The sequence below is a fragment of the Malus domestica genome, chromosome 15 (genome assembly GCF_042453785.1).
Source record: "Malus domestica chromosome 15, GDT2T_hap1".
Classification (NCBI taxonomy): Eukaryota; Viridiplantae; Streptophyta; class Magnoliopsida; order Rosales; family Rosaceae; genus Malus; species Malus domestica.
The window spans coordinates 23,615,143-23,622,306 of NC_091675.1; the positions used below are offsets into that span (position 1 = coordinate 23,615,143).

At 38.6% G+C, this 7,164-nt stretch overlaps 1 non-coding gene across 1 annotated transcript; it reads left to right on the plus strand.

Annotated features, from left to right (window-relative positions):
• The first annotated feature begins 6,088 nt into the window (after positions 1–6,088).
• On the plus strand, positions 6,089–6,193 carry LOC139192627 (small nucleolar RNA R71). Its single transcript, XR_011576842.1, has one exon. It is a non-coding gene; the product is annotated as a small nucleolar RNA R71 (small nucleolar RNA).
• Positions 6,194–7,164: the final 971 nt, after the last annotated feature.

Below are 7,164 nucleotides of genomic sequence, written 5' to 3' on the forward strand. Positions count from 1 at the left end.
TGTGTATTTCGTTTGTGGGCACAGGTCCTCGATCTGTAAGCTTAACCATGATAAGAAAAATGAAAACCAGCTACAATGCAGATCCTGTTCCTGCAAAAGGTAAAAATCTTGTACTCCGTAGGTTAATGAACCCCATGTTGTAAGAAAATAGCTTCATCACCTCTGCATGTAATTATAATGGTGTGGTATTTGTGCACAACACTCAGATCCGTGACAGACTCGAGAAAGAACTCTCAAACTGAAAATCCACTGGACATAAAGCATGGCACATCATGAAAGTCTTGATCTACTGATTATGAAGGTATAAACTCATCCCTGCTCTTGTTTAAATGTCATGATTAATTTCGTCCATGGAACTTTGAAAAATGTTAACAAAAACCATATGTATATGCGGGTTTGAACATGAATCGAACTAACAACATACGGACTAACATGTTATGATGAAAGTGAACTTGAAATGCGGGAGACTTAACGAAGACTAAATGACCACGAAAAATATGGACCCTAAAACGTAAAGGACCCCAGATCTGATGAACAAATAACAACATGAATAAGACCTTCAGAAAATATGACTTTCACAAGCTTGTGTGTTTTAAGTGATACATAACCTGGATCATGAAGATCAAAGTGTCGTTAGTCTTTCTGTTGTGAACTGTTCAGGAAATGTGGATCACTGATAGATCCGTGGGAAATAAAGTGGATGGACAAACCTCAGCTTCAATAGACAAAAATGGCACAAGCTTCCAAGAGCTCAGATCGGTGAATCTGGGAGGTAAAATTTCATATCCTTGCAAGTGGAATTGTTGTAGATCTGGTAATAATAGCTGTACTCAGTTCTGTGGTGTATGGATTTGTGATTTAATTGTGCTTCTCCTCCATGCATCGCAAAACTGAGCTGCAGAAAATTAACTGCTCAAAATTATGTCTATGTGCTGGATCTGCAACAATCTCCCCCAAACTTGCATCTGTGAATGACTGGTTATGTTGACTGCGTTAAATTTCCAGCATAGTGTAGATGTGGTTGATGTGAACGTTAGAATTGCTGCTGGGTGCAGGATTCCAGCATAGGACGGGCTTTATTTTTCACGTTCGCAACCTGCAATGAACCAATATGCGTTAAAAAAAATAAAATCAAATAAACTGGGTAAATAAAATCAACCTGCAATCTTCCATTTTATTTAAATTTTAAATTTGTCGATTTTTTTTTATTTTATATTAAAGAGAAAATCAAACTAAAATTAAAATTAGGAAAGAGTTTAGAAAAATTGGGTTGCCTCCCAATTAGCGCTTTATTTTAAGTCTATAGCTAGACATTGCCGAAGTTCGGTGGCTAGGTCACTGGTTCCTTCAGAGTCAAAGACTCGTATGCAGTATCAAAGGGTGACTCCACGTATGGTTTCAGCTTGTGACCATTCACCTTGAACGCGTTGCCTTGAGCCTCATTAGTTATTTCAACTGCCCCATGAGAAAAGACTATAGTAACCAGATATGGCCCAGTCCAGCGAGATTTCAATTTTCCTGGAAATAACTTTAGCCGTGAACTGAATAGCAACACCTTTTGCCCTGGCTGAAATTCTTTCCGTAAAATTTGACTATCATGGAACGCCTTAGTTCTTTCCTTGTAGATGCGAGAACTTTCATAAGCACCCTGACGAATTTCCTCCAGCTCATTGAGCTGCAATTTACGTTGTTCCCCAGCTGAGTCATATGAAAAATTTAACTCTTTAATTGCCCAATACGCCTTATGTTCAAGCTCCATAGGTAAATGACATGCTTTCCCATAAATGAGTCGAAATGGTGACATCCCAATAGGAGTTTTATAAGCTGTCTTGTAGGCCCACAATGCATCATTTAATTTTAAACTCCAATCTTTACGTGTTGAACCAACTGTTTTCTCCAAAATGCGTTTTAATTCTCTGTTTGAAACTTCCACTTGACCAGATGTCTGTGGATGATATTGTGTAGCCACACGATTTTTAATCCTATATTTTGCCAACAAATTAGCAAATGGTTTATTAATAAAGTGCTTCCCCCCCCCCATCATTAAGAATAACGCGTGGAATTCCAAAATGCGGAAATATAACTCCTTGGAGGAACTTCAGGACCACTGATCCCTGATTAGTTGGTGCTGCAATGGCCTCGACCCACTTAGAAACATATTCCATAGCAACTAAAATATAGTGGTTTCCATGGGATGATGGAAATGGTCCCATGAAATCAATACCCCAAACATCAAATAATTCAACAATCAAAATACTTTGCTGGGGCATCTCATTCCTTTTGGATTGGTTGCCGACTCTTTGACATCTATCACAAGCGTTGCACCAATTATATGCATCTTTAAAAAGTGTAGGCCAAAATAACCCACTCTGCAAAAATTTTTCTACTGTTTTTTCTGCCCAAAATGTCCTCCACAAGCAAAATGATGAGCAAACCTTAAAACACTTTCCTGTTCGGCTTCAGGAATACACCTGCGAATAATCTGGTCTGGGGAATACTTAAATAGGTATGGCTCATCCCAGAAATAATGTTTGACATCAGATAAAAACTTCTTTTTCTGCTGCAACGTTAAATCTGGATGCACTACACCTTTAACCAAATAATTAACAATATCAGCGAACCATGGTGTACGGAATTGGACTGCAAATAGCTGTTCATCTGGAAAACTCTCCCTCAGTGGTAGGGAATCCTCTTCTGAAGCTGTGGGAATAATTAATCTAGATAAATGGTTAGCCACCACATTTTCACGACCCTTTTTATCTCTGATTTCTAAGTCAAACTCTTGCAATAAAAGAATCCAACGTATCAATCGAGGCTTAGCATTTTTTTTAGACAACAAATATTTCAAAGCTGCATGATCTGTATAAACAATCACTTTAGCCCCAACTAAATACGAACGAAATTTTTCCAATGCAAAAACAACTGCTAACAGTTCATTCTCTGTGGTAGCATAGTTTAGTTATGCATCATTGAGGGTTCGACTAGCATAATAAATAACTTGGGGAAGTCTATCTTTCCGCTGTCCAAGAACTGCTCCCACTGCATAATCTGATGCGTCACACATCAATTCAAAAGGTAGGCTCCAATTAGGAGCTGCAATAATGGGTGCTGTTGTGAGGAGTGTCTTTAACTTCTTGAAGGCCTCCAAACAAGCCTCATCAAAAACAAAAGATGCATCCTTAGCCAATAAATTACACAATGGTCGGCTAATCTTGGAGAAATCCTTGATGAACCGTCTATAAAACCTGGCATGACCAAGAAAAGATCGAACACTCTTAACAGTTGTTGGGGGTGGCAACTTTTCAATTGCATCAATTTTAGCCTTATCAACTTCAATACCCCTGTTAGAAATCAAGTGGCCTAGGACAATTCCCTGCTTAACCATGAAATGACACTTTTCCCAATTTAAAACCAGGTTGGTCTTAATGCACCTTTCAAGAACTAGAGATAAATTCTGTAAACATTGGTAAAAAAAATCCCCAAAAACAGAAAAGTCATCCATAAATACCTCAACTACATGTTCAACTAACCCAGTAAATATGCTCATCATGCAACGCTGAAACGTGGCAGACGCATTGCACAACCCAAAAGGCATTCTTCTATATGCGAAAGTCCCAAAAGGACAAGTAAAGGTTCTCTTTTCTTGATCCTCAGGGGCAACTGGAATCTGGTTGTACCCTGAATAGTCATCTAAGAAACAATAGAAAGCCCGACCAACCAATCTTTCCAACATTTGATCAGTGAATGGCAATGGAAAATGATCTTTTCTAGTTCCTACATTGATCTTTCTGTAATCAACACACATACGCCACCCAGTAGTCAAGCGAGTAGGCACAAGTTCATTATTATCATTTTTCACAACTGTAATACCAGAACGCTTTGGCACCACTTGAGTTGGACTAATCCACTTACTATCTGAAATGGGATAGATCATCCCAGCATCTAAAAGCTTCATAACTTCATTACGAACAACTTCTTTCATAATTGGATTCAACCGACGTTGAGCGTCAATGGTAGGTTTTACTCCATCCTCCATCAAAATTTTGTGCATACAAATTGTAAGGCTGATCCCTTTAATGTCAGCTATAGTCCAGCCAATTGCATCTTGATAACTCCTTAAAATGCGCAACAATTTATCTTCTTCTGTTGATGATAAATCAGCAGCTATAATAACTGGCAGCGAAGAATCTGCACCCAAATAAGCATATTTCAAGTGTTCTGGAAGCACCTTTAACTCCAGTTTAGGTGGCTGTACCTTAGAAGGCTGCAACAGCTTTTTGGGTTCCCCCAAACTCTCAAAAACGTGCCTCCAACGTAGGGGTTGAAAAGGAACACTTTCCAAAGCTGAAACATACTCAAAAACCGCTTCATCTTCTGTATTTTTATTCTCAAACCCATGCAACACATTTAACAATGGATCAGATGTCAAACGTGGCATAATTTCAGCATGTAATAAGCTGTCAAGCACATCAACACGCATACAATCATGCACATCACCTGGCCTTTTGGTAGCTTCAAATAAACTGAACACAACAGATTGATCTTGCACTCTAAGTGTAAGTATTCCAGCCTCTACATCAATTAACGTTCTAGCTGTTGCCATGAAGGGGCGTCCCAAAATAATCGATGTTTGCATATCTTCATCCATATCCAAAATTACAAAATCTGCAGGGAGATAGAGATTATCCACTTTAATAATTAGGTCTTCAATAATTCCTCTTGGATAAGCAACTAATCGGTCCGCTAGTTGTAGAATAACTGATGTGGGCTTAATTTCTCCTTGTCCTGGTCTCTGAAAAACAGAAAAAGGCATTAAATTAATACTAGCACCTAAATCAATTAAAGCACGTTTAAAATGAGAATTTCCAATTGTGCATGAAATTGTAAAACTCCCTGGATCTTGTTTCTTTGGGGGCAACTTGTGAAGCAGAACAGCGCTGCACTGTTCTGTAAGAATCACTTTCTCAAAATCAACGAGCTTCTTTTTCTTTGTGTAAACATCCTTCAAAAACTTGGTATAAGACGGAATGTTCTTGATGGCATCAATTAACGGCAGATTAATCTGAACCTTAAACAAAGTCTTCATAAAATCTCTCAATTGTTGATCTTTAACTTTAGGCTTCAATCTTTCGGGATATGGCATAGGTGGCTCATACACACGATCCACAACAATATCTGCACCATTTTCAGAACTGTTAATGGCCTGTTCAGAATCTTTCGAATCGGCAGATTTTTCAACATTCCCTGAATCTGTTTTTGGCTGCGAAGCCACCCGCGAATTTTGAACGCAATTTTCATCCCTGTTATCAAAACTTTTGCCGGAAAGTAGAACTCTAACTGCCTTGCAATCGGCACCTCCCCTAGGATTTGGTTCGGTTTGACTGGGAAATGTACCCAGTGCCCTTCCAGAAACCTGCAAAGCAATCTGCCCCATATGTTTTTCCATGTTTTTCACTGTTGCCTGTAGATTTTGAATTTCTTGAATGGTAGTATTTGCCAATTTTTCAATTGCAACCTCCCAAGCAGCCTTAGGTGCAGCAGGTTGCTGTACCTGCTGTTGAAATTGAGGCCTAATGTGCTGTTCCTTGTCCCACCTTAGATTAGGATGATCTCTCCAACCTGGGTTGTAGAAATTAGAATACGGGTCATATCGGGGGCGCTGGAAATTGTTAAATGCATTAACCTGTTCTGCTGTAAAATCTGGAGAAACATCTTTATGTGGGCAGCTCATAAAATCGTGAGTTATCATGTTGCAAATACTGCATGCAACTTGTAAGGGCTGCTGTACAGCAACCTGTGAACCTGGTATTCTCTATAATAACATGTCAAATTTTGTGTCAAGCCTTTTCTCCATTTTTTCAATTTGTGCTGTAACGTACGGAGAGCCGTTAGACATCTCAAAAACAGACCTAGATTGTGGCTGCTCAACTGCCCACTGCTGAGTATCTGCTGCCATTTTTTCAAATAACAAACAAACTTCTTGTGCATTTTTGTCTTTGTACGAACCTCCGCATGAAGCGTTGACAAGAGTTTTTGTAGTCATATTCAACCCTCTGAAAAATATATGCATTTGATCAGTAGTGTTAATACCCGAATGTGGACATTTTCTAATCAACTCTTTGAACCGCTCCCACGCCTCATGAAACTCCTCATTTGGTTTTTGGGCAAAAGATAAAATATGAGTTCTCATGTCCAGAGTCTTAGAAGCCGGATAATACTTGTTTAAAAAATTTTCACTGAGTTGGGCCCAAGTACTAATGCTTCCAGATGGGAGTGTGAGGAACCATCTCCTTGCTTGATCTTTTAGTGTGTATGGAAATAACCGTAGCTTAATAGATTCGGCTGAAAATCCCCTCACCAAAATGTTTTTGCACCCCATTAAAAATTCTGCAATGTGCATGTTAGGATCATCAGATGATAACCCATGAAACGTAGGTAGAATATTCAACATGTGCTGTTTTATTTCAAATGCAGTCCCTTCCTCCACTGCCAGATATGTAATGCAACTTGGTATATTTGTGGTATGGGCAGTCAGTGAATCACCCAGGGGCAGACCTGCCTCTGGAATTACAAATGTCATTTTTTCTTTGTTGTGCAGGTCCCCAGAAAAGACTGATTGCAGACAAGTTACCTGCAGAGGAGGAACCCTCTGCAAAGTTCGTTCCCTGCGTTTCCTCCTTAAATTCTGCTCAAGTTCTGGATCAAGTGGAATCAATTTCTGCACTGTTGAACGGGTGCTGACCATGCACAGATTTCTGAAATCTGCACTGCTGTACTGTTGTAATCTGTAAAAATAAAATAAAAACGAAATTAAATTTTTTTTTATATGTATAAACAGCAATAACTAATTGAAAATCTGATTAGTAGGGATTATTTTAAATAATCCCCGGCAACGGCGCCATTTTATTGATAGGATTTTTACTACTCATGTGAACGGGCTTAAATCTCCTATTTTACTTGCAAGAATCACAAGGTTATTGTAGTATAAACGGATCTCGCAAGGTCGTCTCCACATGGATTATTAAATAATTCGAACTAATCAGATTCCATTTAATTATTGTAAAGTAGAAATTGAAGTGATTGATTTTATAACCTAATTAAAATAAAAACGAAATTAATGAATTAAAATAAACAATCTGCAATATTAGAGCTAGAGAGAAAAGA